Source organism: Pelodiscus sinensis, chromosome 12 (assembly GCF_052426305.1).
Source record: "Pelodiscus sinensis isolate ZL-2025 chromosome 12, ASM5242630v1, whole genome shotgun sequence".
Lineage (NCBI taxonomy): Eukaryota > Metazoa > Chordata > Testudines > Trionychidae > Pelodiscus > Pelodiscus sinensis.
Window position 1 is genome coordinate 31134805 of NC_143063.1, and position 16467 is coordinate 31151271.

The window sequence follows — 16467 nt, forward strand, 5'->3', positions numbered from 1 at the left end:
CATAAGTTTTAAAACTTATTCAAATACCAGACATTGCCACACATGAAGGTACTGTCCAGCTGCCATTTCTCTCTGCAAGGGTCCCTGATAATAAAAAATCAAAGTTATGAATAATATGTAAATAAGCAAAATATCATTAATGGCAGTCACCTCATTTGCTCGAGAGAAAACCCTAATTCTCCAAATAAGTGTACTACTCAATGCTAATAGTGGAAAGAAGCAATCATTCTTCAAAGAAGTAAGCATATTTTGAAGAATATATACTGACTGCCTGGTCCTGATTCCACTGAGATGAACAGGTATCTTATTATTAATAGTAGCAGGAGTAGTTCCTAAATGTGTGAAAAATGCATTTTTACTATCAACCAAAACAACTCTCAAAACCACATTTATATTAAAATTATGTCACTTGTAAAAAGTACATTTAGTTTTTTCTCAGAAAAGAATTACATTAGGGACCTTTACTTTGTATAGTGTAAATATATTCTCAGACTAAGTATAATGAAAAACTCTTAGGAAAAGTATTTGCTGTTCCATAAACAGCAGGCATATTAGCCACCTTACAAAAATCTAATTTTTCTTTCAAAATACTATTCATGAAATCCTGATTACACTGAAATCAATGAAAATTTTGCCACTGATTTCAATGAGGCCAGGATTTTCCTCCAAGTGATTGGCTCAGGTAACATAATCAAGCCATACAAAGACAGTAATTCTCTCTGTGGCCTTAATAAGTTATCCAAATGGATATGGTCATGAAAATATAGGAAAATAAAATCTTGTTAAAAGGTTATGCTTTGGATGTACACAAAGAATCACTTCCACTTACTTTTTTAATGAACAGGGTTTTTTTGCCTACTATTTAGTTTTGTTAATGTGACAGAGCCAATGCAGAGAGACAGACAAGAAAGAGTGAGTTGTTTTTTCTGACATGGGCATCATCAACAAAGTTTAGTTTCTGATTTCAGAAACTCTGTTACCTATCATATAAAGGCAGAAAGAACACACATAGGCTACATCTACACTACGAGTTTTCTCAGACAAAAATAACCTAACGGAATCATTTGCATAAGTTGTGATCTCATTTGCATATTTTCTGCAGATCCATTTTTGCGCTGGGATTTTTGCGGAAAAACAAGCAGTGTGGATGTTTCCTTTTTGCACAAAAACCACTTTTCCTGCAAGATCGGTAAACCTCCTTTTTGGGGGCATAAGGGTCTTGCAGAAAACGGGGATTTTGCACAAAAAGTAAACGTCCACACTACGTCTTTTTCCGCAAATACCCTTTGTGCAAAAATGGTCTGCATAAGTTATGCAAAGGATGCACTGTGATATGCTAATCTGTGCCTCATTTGCATACTCACTGCCGGCAAAAGCGGCAGTGTAGATGAAGCCTCGGTGTTAAGATCCCGCTTTAAATATGTATGATAGGAATTGCTTAGAAGAATCTGTTTATTTGTAAAATGAGAACATTTGATATGAAAGCCAAAGAGCAATAATAATAGAATCCACATTGATATTTTTTCAGTTACTTTTCAGAGTAAACCCTGACTTCAGCTTCTGTGCTTCAACTTCCCCATTTTTCAAAGCGGGAGGAGAAAACACATTCAGATGGTGTGAGAATTTATTAGTTAATGTTTTTATAACATTTCTAAATATGCTTCAGATAAACTGTATCCACCAATTTAGATAACACAACCAAATCAGGCATATTCGTTTATAATAATGTCAGCTCACAAAAGTAAACAGTAAGAATATATATGCAGAATTGCTGTTGATTTTTCACTGAGGAATCCCTATGTCTGAGAAAGAGCAACTTGTGTTATCCTTTGGGAAAGGGACATAATTTAGAACAGGTGCCAAATTAGAAATAGAGAGCAGTGTTGTACTGCTCTCCAGTGTCATCTGCTGCTTCAGAAGGATATTACATGGAGCCTAATTCTAGTCCCACTGAAATGAATGATTATTTAAATGTCCTTTTGTGTTCAAACATTAATGTTTACAGGCAATTGCCAGGACCAGGAGATTCTAACTGGGTCAGAAATCTAAATCTGAAGCAATTATTTATCATCTGGTATGTGTTCTTGACCAGCATTTGAACCTGTGATTTCCTTTGCAAGGGATGCTCTTGCACACAGGATTGGACACACTTGACATTACCTCACAATCTACATTACATCTTATTTAGAAAATACCGGACATTTATATTTTTTCATTTATATTTTCTCAATTTGTTTCCTGAACAGAAAGCACAAATACTAGACTGTCCGGTTCAAAACCAGACACTTGGCAACCCTACTTGCACATTCAAAGTTTTCTGCTTGTTATTTCTAAAGAAAACCCTGGCTTTTTGCTGTATTTGATTCAAGATATTGAAAAACACTGGAAAACAGCAAGCTAAATTCCTCCCAGGTGAAACTCTGCTGACTATTGGGGAAGTAAACTAGGGGTGAATTTGTCCCAAAGACTGGGGATGTCAATTTGGTAGCACATGTGTAATAATGAATAATTGATACTAATGTCCTTTATTTGAAACTGGCATCATGGGTAAACTTTGCCCTGGTACCATTAGCAAAACTGTGGTTAAGAGGAGGAAAATAATTTTTGCATAGGAGAGGGTGATCCAGGCCAAAATGAGACAACAGCAGAGAAGCACAGTGTATTGGAGCCTTCACGATCACTAGGAAACACTGCACAAATCTATTTTTTTTATTACTATTACTAGTTTTTATTCCTTCATGAGGAGCCTGGGTATAAATTTAGAGATGTGGGTCTGGAAGTAAAATTGCTTAACTGTTTCATACTGTGATTAAGTATATTTTTCAAGAAATAAATTGACCAAGCATCACCAGGAGCTAGCCCCACTGCAGCTCTGCCTTTTAAATGTATTAAGAGCCTGGTGGCTGGGAAGCCTGGGAGACGAGGTGCGAGCCAGGACAGCTGATTCCCTGCTCACGCCCACTCCCCTACTATGCCTCTGCCTCCCCATGGAGACGGTACTGGGGGAAACCAACTTTTAAGCTGTCTCCCCCCAGCATCAGCTCGTGCCCCCCCCCTTGCTGTCTCTCTCTGATAAAGGCAGCGGGGAAGGGGGGAAAGTGACTAGTCGAGTCACTCGTTGACTATCCAATAAGCATATGCTTATCAGATAGTTGACTAGTTGTTATATCCCTACTGGGAAGGAGAAAAAAGGTCCCTAGCAGGTGGGGGCGGGGCTGAGGGGGAAAAAAAGGCCTCTGGTGGCTGGGGAAGCCTGGGGGGAGAAAAAACACCCCTGGCAGCTAGGGGAGGACTGGGCGGGGAGAGAAAAGGTCCATTCCAGATGCGATCCCCTATCCTGAGCCCCTCCTCACTCCTCAACCCTCACTCTCACATACACCTCCTGCACTCTCCCCACCACATCCCCAAATCCCTGTCTTGAGTCCTGCAACCCCACACCACCAGCCCTCTGTCCTTGAAGGACCCAGGTAACACCGGGTAAATCTGCTAGTAGTCCAATAACTTAGAAACCTGTCTCAGGGTATGTCTACACTACAAAGTTAATTCGAACTAACAGACGTTAGTTCAAATTAACTTTGATAGGCACTACACTAGCGCTCCGCTAGTTCGAACTTAATTCGAACTAGCGGAGCGCTTAGTTCGAACTAGGTAAACCTCATTGTACGAGGACTAAGCCTAGTTCAAACTTACTAGTTCGAATTAAGGGGTATGTAGCCCCTTAATTCGAACTAGTGGGAGGCTAGCCTTCCCCAGCTTTCCCTGGTGGCCACTGTGGCCAACACCAGGGAAACTCTATTGCGCCCCTCCCAGCCCCGGACCTCTTAAAGGGGCACGGGCTGGCTACGGTGCCCATGCCAGGTGCAAGCCTGCCAGCACCCAGCTAACAGACCCTGCACCTGGCACGGCTCGAGCCAGCCACTCAATGCTCCGCAGCCCTCCCCCTCTTCCCGGGACCGGGCTGGAGGCTCCCGGGAGCTTGCCCGGGACCGCAAGAGGCGGGCACCCGCCTGGTCTAGTGCGGACATTGTGGACCTCGTCCACGACCTCCGCACTAGGCACAGGAAAGTGGCCGTCTAGGGCAGGAGAGCTGCCAGCCTGGCCACCCAGGAGCAGGTGTGCATGAAAATCAAGGTGGTCCACTGAGACCCCCGACCCTGAGGCCTGAGCTTACAATGGCCGTACTGGGTCAGACCAAAGGTCCATCTAGCCCAGTAGCCTGTCTGCCGACAGCGGCCAACCCTAGGGACCCTGGAGGAGATGGACCGAAGACAGTGACCAAGCCATTTGTCTCGTGCCATCCCTCTCCAGCCTTCCACAAACTTTGGGCAGGGACACCACTCCTACCCCCTGGCTAATACCACTCCATGGACCCAACCTCCATGACTTTATCTCACTTCTCTTTAAACTCTGTTCTAGTTCTAGCCTTCACAGCCTCCTGCAGCAAGGAGTTCCACAGGTTGACTCTTTGCTTTGTGAAGAACAACTTTCTGTTACTAGTCTGAAGCCTGCTACCCATTCCTTTCCTTTGGTGTCCTCTACTCCTTCTATTATGGGAACTAATGAAGAACTTTTCTTTATGCACCTTCTCTACCCCACTCATGCTTTTATAGACCTCTATCCTATCCCCCCTCAGTCTCCTCTTTTCTAAACTGAAAAGTCCCAGTCTCTTTAGCCTCTCTTCATATGGGACCTGTTCCAAACCTCTGATCATTTTAGTTGCCCTCCCTTCTCCCACCTCCTTTTCCCAGTCTCCCCCAGTTTTGTTCAATAAAGAGAGATTCTGTTTTTGACCACGCGTTTTCTTTATTTTGTACATCAGGAAGGGGGGCTAGGGAAGGGTAAGTGGAAGGAGGTGAGGGAGGAATGGGGTATGAGCCCCCGATGGGGAGGACTGGGCTGGCTCTGCGGGCTTCTGGGGGTGGAAGCTCTCCTGCAGCCCCCCAATTGCCCCCTCTCCCCAGATGGCAGCCTGCGGCAAGTGCAGCCGGTCTGATGGCCGAGTGCTGTGATGTGCCCAGTGTGGGCACTCAGGGCACTCCAAGCCAGGACTGCTTTGCAAGCGGGGTACCCCTGAGAACTGTCTGTCCGGGGTGGGGGTCGGGTATCTTTAAGCACAGCCCCCGGTTAGCCTGAGGCAGCAGCTCCACGCTCTAAGTCCTCATCTGATGCCCTGCCGGCACTGCTTCCGGCCATCCTTAACCCCGGTTCAGGGTCCACTTAATGTGGACATGCTAGTTCGAATTAGCAAAACGCTAATTCGAACTAGTTTTTTAGTCTGGATGCGTTAGTTCGAATTAGCTTAGTTTGAATTAACTAATTCGAACTAAGTTAGTTCGAATTAGTGCTGTAGTGTAAACATACCCTCAGATAGTGGCCAGCCTCATGATTTAGAAGAAGGTTTAAGAACCCTGCAGTCTGCATATATTGGGTAATCTGATCTCTAATAGAGATTGACTTAAGACTGAGACATCTGATTTAATATTCTTTCCACAGAATTTTTATCATTAATAACAATAACCCTGGATTTTCTTGAGCTCCATAGAAACATCCAATCCCTTTTTGAATCTTGTTAAATTCTTGTCCTCAATGACTTCCTGTTCTAATGCATTCCACACTTTAATTACAGGTTGTCTAAAAAGTATTTATTTTAATTATTTTTGAATTTCCCACCTTTTAATTTTATTAAATGTTCCATGGTTCTTTTGTTATGAGACAGGAAGAATAAAAGTTCTCAGTCTACTGTTATTTTATATATTTTTTATCTTAGCTCCTCTTAGGTTTCTCATAAACAATTCTAATATGTTTTCTCTCTCTTAATTAGAGGTTTTTCCATGTCCATGATCATTCTTGCCACCCTTCTCTGAACCTCTTCTAGTTCTGCAATATCCTTTTTGAGATGGGTACTGTACACAGTATTCCAGCTGAGGCTGCATCATTGATTTATATAAAGGAATGATAATCTCAGTATTATTCACCATTCTATTTCTTATGTGCCCTAATACCTTTGCTTTTCTGACCACAGCTACATATAGACAAGAGGTCTTCACTGCACTGTCTCAGGGACATCCAGGTCCCTTTCTTGAATTAATACTTAACTTAGGGTACATTTGCACTGCATGCTTATTTCAGATAAGCTATTCTGGAAGATATATTCTGAAATAAAGCGTCCACACTACAGGGAAGCATCAATATTAGTCCGACACAGGCTCCTCTAATGAGGATACACTATCTGGATTTAGAGCCCCAGGAGGCACTGGGGAGAAATTACTTAGAATGGCTCTGGTGAGGGGCTATTTCAAAATAGCAGCAGTGGAGCATTCGGAAGAGGAGTTATTCCTCATGGAATGAGACTTACAGAGTTGGAATAAGCTGCCCATTATTTTGATATTATTTCAAAATAATGAAATTGCTGTGTACACATATTGTTATTTCAGAATAATGCTAGTTATTCCGAAATAACGGTGCAGTGTAGATGCACCCTTAGAATCCTATGAGGTGTGTGAGTAGTTTAATATTTTCCCTTCAAATGCACATTATTTTGCATTTATCAAAAGTGAATTTCATTTTCCATTATCTTGCTCATTTGCTTAGTTTGTTTAGATCTTTCTGAAGTTCCTTGCAGTCCTTTGTTCCTGAGTAACCTTAATAACTTTGGGTCCTCTGCATATTTTCCTACTTCACTATTCACTGTGCTTCTGAGTTAATATAGTATATATTTTAGAGCATTTGTCTGTCACTTTGATCAAGAACTCCTGAACTGTAAGAGTTAGGACCACCACATTTGGCATATGGCTTCCTTTTATCATACCTTAAAGCAGGACTACCCAACTTTGTAAGCCCTGGGGGCCACAATGATACTCACAGCACTGTGCTGAGGGCAGTAACTTAAGTGTGATTGCATATACATGCAAATATATATGCAAATAGCTTCTTTCACCCTGATGGGCATGAATACAAAGCACTTCCTCAATGCCCAGGCACTCCTGGCACCTCCTCCCTAGGGGCTAGAAACACTGACATCCTGTACCCGCCTGTTCCAGTCAGCCTGCCCACTTGCGTCTTTCAGTGCTCACCCCGCCTGGGAAACACCTGGCTGTTGTGGAGTGTGGTCCCAGTGGAAGCTGTGTTCAAAGGATCCCACCTGCAGATCACATGTTGAGCCCTGCATAAATCCAAACCACATTGCAGGCTGCAAATAAACAGGCCGTGGGCCGCATGTGGCCCGTGGGCCATGTGTTGAGTAGCCCTGCCTTAAAGCAATGTAAGACTTTGGTTGTTCCAGGAAAATGGGATGTACCTGGAATGGGATTGCTTCTCATAAAACCGAACTAAAGAGAGAGAGAATCCCAAAGCAAGTACAGTCCTCAAAATTGACATAACTGAGCAAATGTTGAAAGAGACTGAACTAAGATGAGCCACAAAAATAAGATGAACGTGGAATAGGACTGCTTCTCAATAAATCTTACAGAATAGAGATAAAGTAAAGAAATTTGGAGTAGTGGTCTGTTTTAGCACAGCTAAATCAGGGCTTACGATTTGAAAAATAGAAGAAAATGTTATTGGAAACTAAATTGACTATAGCCCTTTTTTGTTAAAACCTACTGAATGATAAGAGTTTATAGGGATGATGAAAAATACACTTGATGAATTCCCATTTTTAAAAAATTACTAAAAAAATTAAACAGAAAAATGTTAATCCCTTTTTAAAAAAAATATCAAATAAAATTAATGTCATAAAAATAAGAGTGTATTTTTAACCATACAATCATTTAAATAAAGCATGTACATTTTTCTTTTATTTAAAAACACCTTAATTGAGTTACAGACTTGGGTAACTCTGCTAGTTAATAAATATACTAAACAACACAGGATCTAATATGGGGCCTTGAGGCACTCAGCTGTTAATCTTTTACCATAATGAAAATTTACCATTTAATTCCATTCTATTTTCTGTTTTATAGTCGTCAGTTTTTGTTTCATGACGATATTGTGCCTTTCAGCCTCTTGTGGGGTACCTTGTAAAATGTCTTTTGAAAGTCTAAATTATGTCAGCTAGTTATCAATTATGCACTACATATTGAAAGGATTTTAAGAAAATTAGTGAGATATGATTTTCCTTTGTACAATCTGTGTAGGCTAGACTTGATCATATTATGATATTCCAAGTGTATTGTTCTGGTTTTAATTATAATTTCAACCAATTTTCTAGCTATAGATGTAAGATTTATTTGTCTATAATTCCCCAGATCATGCCTAGAATAATTTTTAGACATGTGTTACCCTCTAATCCTGTGGCTGTTTTTAATCAGATTACATATTTTTGCTAGCAACTCAGATTATTCATACTTCAGAACTCTTGGATATACACAGACTGGACCTTGTGAATTATTGCTTTAAATTATCACTTGGAATACAATTCATTAGTACACAGTGACTGAGAAATAGTAAATTTCTTTACATAACAAGGAAAACCGAAAAGTGTGAGAAACCCACTAAAATAGACAATGAATCCAAGTAACTCTCATGTAAATAGATCACACTGGCCCAGTAACCCATTGGCCTAGTCTGTGTTATTAAGGACATTTTTCAAAACTTCTTTATGCCTATGAATAGATAAACTCTGAATAGATAAAAAATGTGAGCTTTAAAACGCTGATGGATCTCTGCCTGCACGAGGGCTCCCAACATTGCTATCACCTTTCCAGCTGACCTGCCATTCACAGCAGTGAGAAATTTTAGAAAAATATCCCAAGTGTGAACTGTGTCCCTAGGAGTTGTGTTCACAATCAGACTAAAAGTTGTGCCAGTGATTGTGTTATCTAGGATTTCTGCAGTTACAGCCTTTTTTCCCCTCTTCCAGTAATTTTTTTTTAATAAAAAACAAGACTTCTTAAACATCTTTATAATAAAACCAGAGCACTTCCAAAGTTTGGGAAATTCAGCTTGAGATCCAGAGTAGGTCTGAATGTTGTCATTTGGGACACATCTATAGTATTTTTACGTTGGGACTTTCGAAAGCACTCAGCATTGACATAACTCTCTTCTCAGGACCATTAATGGAAGTTTACCATTAACTTCAATGGGGGCAGAATTAGACTATTACAGAAGTCTATTGGAAAATTATTGTCTTAATTATTTTGATTATTTCCTTTATTCAGTCAAACACTAGTTTTATATAAAGCCTGCTTTAGGAATTGCGGGGCCCAGTTCGAACAATTTCGACGAGGCCCCGCAGCAATTTTGGTTGAGCGAGCAAAAACAAAAAACCACACACACAAAAATTTCAATGGGGGGCCAGAAATTTTTTTGGTTGAGGAAAAAAAAAACAGCACACAAAACCCCCCAGCTACCTCCCCTGCAAAGCCCCGGAGGTAGCTAACATTTCCCCCCTCCTTCCTGCGCTCAACTCACGCCTCCTGCAGTGCAGCAGCTGCCGCACTCCTCCTCCAGGGCCGACGCCCCCTCCCACAGCGTGTCTGGCACACTTCCGGGTTCAAGGCACGGGGCCCCTTTAGGCGCAGGGCCCGATTCGGGGGAATCGGCCTATGGCCGGCCCTGGTTTATATTCAGCTTCTAGTGACTAATATCTTCACATTTACTTTTCAGGTATCAGAGGGTATTAATCTGTTTTAGCAAAAACCACAAAGATTCCCGTGGCACCTTAAAGACTAACAAATGTATTTGCTCATAAGCTTTCATTGGATGGAACCCACTTTGTCATGATGAAGTAGGTTTCAGCTCACAGAAGCTTATGCCTAAATAAATTTGTTACTCTTAAAAGTGTCATAGGATTCCTTGTTACTTTTCAGGTTGGGAATATAGTTTCTAAGTTACATGATTCTGAAAGCATTTTAAAAGTACATGGTAATTATTGTTACTATGTAAATTAACTCTGAGGCATGGAATTGTGCATATTAATTTATGGACGAATAACAATGTCAGCCGACGGTCAGGGCAGTGTGTGTGTGTATGCTTCCGAGAAAAGGTTTAACGTCTGTGTCTGTACTGCTAGGACCGGGGTCCCATCGCAGAGGGTAGCCAGCAGGCCAACAGATGCCCCGTTATATAGGAAGAGCTTATTACACCTTAGATTTTAGCTGCTAGAACACAGGGGTTCCTTCGCAGCGGGCAGCCTAGGAAAGGCTTAAAAGGTGCCCCAACGGATCTTGTCACCTGGGAGTGACACAGATCCAAACGCCCAAGCTTTCCCCATGTCTGTCCCTTTATGACCGGCTGAAGTTCTTTTAAATTGTGCTTGGTTCTGTTACAGCAACTGGAGGAGTCAGGTTAAAGCTTAAACAGTTACAGGTTTATTAAAAGACTTATATAAGCATATGGTTACAATGGCTATTGCTCTATTTCTTAAATGCTAGCAAATATATATATATATATATATATAGAGAGAGAGAGAGAGAGAGAGAGAGAGAGAGAGAGAGGTCTTAAAAATGGTTACAGGAAAAAGGTAAAGATAGAAAATAGAAATAATAGTACCAAGTGACAGCTTAATCTTTAAAGAGCTCTAACACTATGTATATATATACTTAAACAAAGGACCACATCCAGGTACAATTTTTACCCTTTTCTGTGCCTCTCGACTCCAGCGTGTCAGGCCAGGGCAGGTCTCTCAATTCCTAGGAAAGACGAATACGAGGTGGGCGTCCCCTCTGGAACCTCAGGAGATCAAACACCTAACCTGACCAGCAGATAGATGGTAGATTGACACTCAGAGAAAATGCGCTGCTGGACCCATCTATATACCCCTGGGGGCCCGTATCCTCTTTCTTATCTAAGAGGCCAAATTCTACTGGTCCGTTTTGTGGCACCAGTTCTTACAAGCAAGTTTCAAGTTAATTTACACTTGCAAGAGAGAGATAACTAAATTGTGAATACTAGACATTTTTTTACTGGGCGAGAGATTCCTCCCCCCGCGGACGGATGTGTGTTCGTATCAATATGGGTTTGAGTCAAGGGCACTCCTTGGCAGCCTCTTGGTCAGCAATTGGTGTATCTCTGTTTACAGCCATTCACGGTCACACAGCCTGGGCCTTCTGCTCTGTGTGCCCTGGATGCTCCAGGCAAGCAAAAATGGATGTTACAAGGGGGGTTCCTGTCTGGCTACAAACAAATAATAAATGCAGTTTTGCTATCTGTTGGTTAGAGAGATTAGTGATCTAGAACTGTTTAACCATTGGATGCTGTGATTTCACTTATTTATAAACTGTCATCTAAAATTGTTGTGCATTGTTAAAACAGGTACTATTTTCCACCTGGAAGGGGGCTCTGTTTCAGTGGTGTGTTATGTAGGGCCAGATCATCCCTTTTGTAGACATGGCAGGAGAATAGAGCATGCATGGAGGCTCAGGAACTCTGCACAAATGCATCTGATCCTCTTGTCTGATCTGTCAGGTTTGCAGATGAGCCCTACAGCATTTTCTATGGGAGACACTCTGCTCCCACTGACAAGATGATGTGGGAAGTATCTTCACAAGGGAGTCCTCAGAGAGATTTCTGATCCCTAGAGATGTGTATTTCCTGTGGGAGGGATGATCTGGATCTGGACTTCTAATACTCCAGTCATCTGAAGAAGTGGGTTGTGCCCACTAAATCTTATGATGCAATCTACATGTTTTGTTAGTCTTTAAGATGGTATTAGTCTATTTGTTGTTTTTTAAGTTTTTCCTAGATCTTTATGTTCACCCGTGTAAAGTAGTTTGAGTCATATGAAGAGAAGTCCTATGTGTATAGCATTTAAAGCATAATTCTGCTTTTTGGGTCAAATCTTGGAGACTGGGATTCTAGGTCAAGAAGTGCCATTGAAGCACTAGATTAGTCTGGGCAAATCATGTGGGTCAGCACTTTTAAAAGTGCCCAGCAGGAGACACCTTTTGTCTGATTTACAGAAGGGCTGAGCAATGCCCAATGAACTAAAAGTCTGAGGCATTCATAATTAGTAGACACATTTGAAAATGTAGTCAGAAGTGACTTGCTCAAGATAATAAGGTGGGTGTCGGTGTCAGAACACAGGAGTTCTGTATTAATCTTATACTCAGAGGGCTCGTCTACATTGGCCCCTTTTCCGGAAGGGGCATGTTAATTTCAGAGATCGTAATAGGGAAATCCGCGGGGGATTTAAATATCCCCCGCGGCATTTAAATAAAAATGTCCGCCGCTTTTTTCCGGCTTTTAGAAAAGCCGGAAAAGAGCGTCTACACTGGCCCCGATCCTCCGGAAAAAGCGCCCTTTTCCGGAGGATCTTATTCCTACTTCAAAGTGAGTTACTACTTCAAAGTAGGAATAAGATCCTCCGGAAAAGGGCGCTTTTTCCAGAGGATCGGGGCCAGTGTAGACGCTCTTTTCCGGCTTTTCTAAAAGCCAGAAAAAAGCGGCGGACATTTTTATTTAAATGCCACGGGGGATATTTAAATCCCCCGCGGATTTCCCTATTACGATCTCTGAAATTAACATGCCCCTTCCGGAAAAGGGGCCAGTGTAGACGTAGCCAGAGTGTGTGTGTCTCTCTCTCTAGGGCTGATTCAATCCCCAATGAAAAAATGAGTCTCCCCTGGTGTCAGTGAGGGTTGGATTGGGCCTGATCCTATCAGAATCAGTGTGAGTTTTGCCTGAATAATGAGTCCAGGGTCAGGTATTTTTCACTTTGGCTACGTCTATACTGCACTTTTATTTCGGAATCAGCTAGTCCGGAAGAAATATTCCAAAATACTTTATTTCGAAATAGTGCATCTACACACCAAATGCTCATTGAATAGCACTGAGCAATTGAAAATAGAGCGTCCACACTGATTGGACATTAAATTGCATTTAAGGCCACCCGGAACCACTTCAGTCAGGGCATCAGGACAGCACTCACTTCCTGTGGCTGCTGCCTGAAGCTATCTGAGGCTCTTGATTTAACAGATCACCCTGTACAGCAGTGTCTCAGGCTTTTTTCCTTTGCCTATCTCCTCGAAGGACAACAAACCCATTCCTCTGCCTGCTCTGGTTGCTCTTTCTGACACCTCAGCAATCCAGCTATGGAGCCAGACCTGCCTCTGGGCAGTTGACAGCTATTGTAGCTTATGCTGCACCTGCAGGAACACAACCCTCTGATCATTTTGAAGGCCCTCATTGGCTCGCTGTGTGCATGGCTCATGCTGTTGAATCCTGCCCTGCCCTCCCCTGCACTGACACTTCTGGATTCTGGACACCAATGCTGACTGGTGGGACCGGCTTGTCCTGGAGCGTTGGGATGATCAGCAGCGGATCCAGAATATTCCAGATGAGGAAGGACACCTTTCTAGAACTCTGTGAGTAGCTTGCCCCTGCCCTCAGGTGACAGGATACTCACATGAAGCCCACCATCTCCCTCTAAAAGTGGGTCACCATCGCCCTGCGGAAGCTCACCGTGCCGGACAGCTACCAGTGTGGATCAATCAGGGAATCAGTTCAGTGTGGGGAGATCGACTGTTGGGGCCCTGGTCGTGTAGATATGGTGCTCTTGGGCTATTGTCCCAGGAGGGGGGTGGACTGCTGGAATGGGGTTCCCTAGGGAAGGAGTGGGTGGATGATGGTGTTGGAAGCCCCTTTCCCAGGAGGTTTTGCAGTGCTGCCCTCACAAAGCCCTGCCGGGGCATGGAATAAGTGGGGGGTTGTTCCTGCTGGGGGGAGGGAGGGGTTGGGTTCCAGGACCTTCCGAGGGCTCATGCAACCCTGCAATTCTCTGTTTGTTTGCTTATCTTCTTCTACAGGTGGTGCAGGCCATCAATGCTGTCCTGCTATGCGGGGTCATCAGCATGGATGCCACTGTTGCCTGCTTTGCTGACATATACTTCCCCAACTGCAGGGGGGCTATTGATGGCACCCACATCCCCATCCAGGCCCCTGACCACCAGGCATGAGTACATCAATGGGAAGGGTTACTTCTCGATGGTCCTGCAGGCCGTTGTGGACCACGACGGCCAGTTTGTGCGTGTGCGTGTGTGTGTCTATATATATATATATATATATATATATATGCATGCTGGGTGGTCAGGGAAAGTGTATGATGCCCGTGTCATCCACAACTTGAGCATGTTCAAGAAGTTGCACACCAGAATTTTTTTCCCTGACTGCACCATCAGGGGCTGGGATGTGGACATACCAAAGTGCGTGGAGGGGGACATGGCCTACCCTCTTTTGCCCTGGCTCATGAAGCCCTACATCGGCCGCCTTGACCACTCCAGGGAACGGTTCAACGGCAGGCTCAGCAGGCCGGCATGGTTGTTGAGGACTCCTTCAGGCATCTGAAGGTGTGGTTTCTCTGTCTCCTCACCCGGCTGGACGTCGGGGAGTGGAACATCCCACACGTGGTGGCCGCATGTTGTGAGCTTCTCGATATTTGTGAGAGGAAGGGGGAGGCATTCCTGCCAGTGTGGGGGGGCAGAGGCTGACCTCAGCAGGGTCTTTTAGCAGCAGTGCACAGCTGCCATCCGGCAGGTCCATCAAGGGGGAGTTTCTCATAAGCACCCCAGTGACACTCTCCTCTGGGCCTCCCCACTAGAGACAATAAAACAAGCAGTTTCTTTTGGAAAAAATAAACTCTTTGCTTTTTTATTTGGGGTAGAAATAACTGGGGAGGGACTGGAGAAAGAACCTGGGAGGGAACAGGAGAGAGGAGGAAAGGGAGAGGAGGGGGGAATGAGAACCTTGGAGTGGGGAGGAGAGAGCTGGAAGGGGGAGGAGGGGTGAAGAGGGGCTCAGGGCTGGGGCTGGGCATGACACCTGGCTCTGGTGATTCTACTGACACGCATGCAGGGGCTTCGGTGGCCATGGAAGGGGGGTTGAGAGAGAAGCGGGAGTGGGAGCAGGAGCAGTCTCAGGCAGCCAGGGATTGAACTGCCACACACATGGTGTGGCCCTGGTCCAACATCTCCTGCCAGGTGTCTTGCCACAGCTGAATGTCTTCCTGCAGTCTGTGGGCCTGGGTCTGCTCCAGGGGTTGAAGTTCCACAAGGTGCTCCCTCTGGAACTCATCCGTGGGTCTCCTACATCTGCGGGTCCCTCAGATTTGGGATGTTGTCCCGGGTGGTGTCAACTGCTCCCCTCTCGCAGCTGGTCTGGCTGTGGAAAATAAAGAGAGAAAATAAACTTTTCCGTTAAAAGCATTTGCCGAAAATCATGCCAGTATAGACGTAGCCTGTGTGTGTGTGTGTGTGTGTGAGAGAGAGAGAGAGAGAGTGTGTGTTGAGGGCAATGTGGGAGACCGTGTGCACCTGAGTGTGTCAGTGCACTGTCTCTTTAAGTTGAGCGCTCAGAAGCCTGAATTCTTGTTCAGTTCAGCAGCACCCATTCCTGAGCCAGAGGCACCAGCACAGAGAGGGTCTTACCCCAGCTCATTGGAGACACGTTCAGACAAAGAGCGTTGGTAAGTTCACCCAGCATCCATAGATCAGCTTCCCAAAGAAGAAGAGATTTAAGTGTAAACATGGGGCTTACAGTCTCTGTAGTAGTGGATGCTGCTGAGGAGACAGTGCCTCTGGCTGAGGCTGGCATAGGGAGAGATAACTGTGCAAACCTTTGGACCCAGAGTCCTGCCAGGGCTACCAATCCTGGGCATAAAGGAACAGACTGGAAGAAAGAGTCAGTTTTCCTTCACTCTAGGCAAGCAGCAAAAACGTCCTGTCTGCAGATCAGTTGGGGGGAGAAGATGGTGCTTCTGATGCCAATCTGCTTCCCCTGCTTGCTGCTGTTTGTGGGCAGCCTAGAGTGGTAGGGGGAAGTGAGAGCAAGCAAATATGGGGAAGAAGTGTGCATGACACATTTAGTCTTAAAAAAGAAGACTGAGAAAGGTCCTGAAAACAGTCTTCAGGTATATTGAGGGCTAACATAAAGTGGATGGTGCTGATCAATTGTTTTCCATCTCCACTGAAAGTAGGACAAAAATAATGGACTTAATTTGCATCAGGCAGGCCCACTGATGGAGAAGGGGGCAAAAGGGACAGCTATCCCAAGCATTTTAAACTGCCGTTGGAGCCTCGAGTGACATCCTCAGGGCAACACTGAAGGGCTGGTGGGGCAGGGGAAGGTGAAAGGGGGCTAGCCCCAGTCCTGTCCCTGCCAACCTTAATCTTCTATAATTCTTTCTTTTGGGGGGTCCTGAGAAAGCTGTGCCTTCAGAGTTTGGTGGCCAGAGACAATGGCTGCTGGCTGGACACCCTAGTGCTGCTGTCAGCAGTTGGGAGAGGCAACTGGGAGTGGGGCTTAGACAAATTTTGGGGTGGCTGAAGTTCACAAGGAACCCTCCCTAGTGCCACCCCACCTGACAATGAAGGGTTAAAAGAAAAGAATTGGTACACCCTTCCCCAAAGCAAAGCTGATAAGGTCATTAAGAGATAGAGGCTATGTCTACACTACAAAGAAAAGTCAAAAAAAGATACATACGCAAATTGCAGTTTGCAATTTGTGTATCTTTTCCCGCTTTTCTTCCAAAAG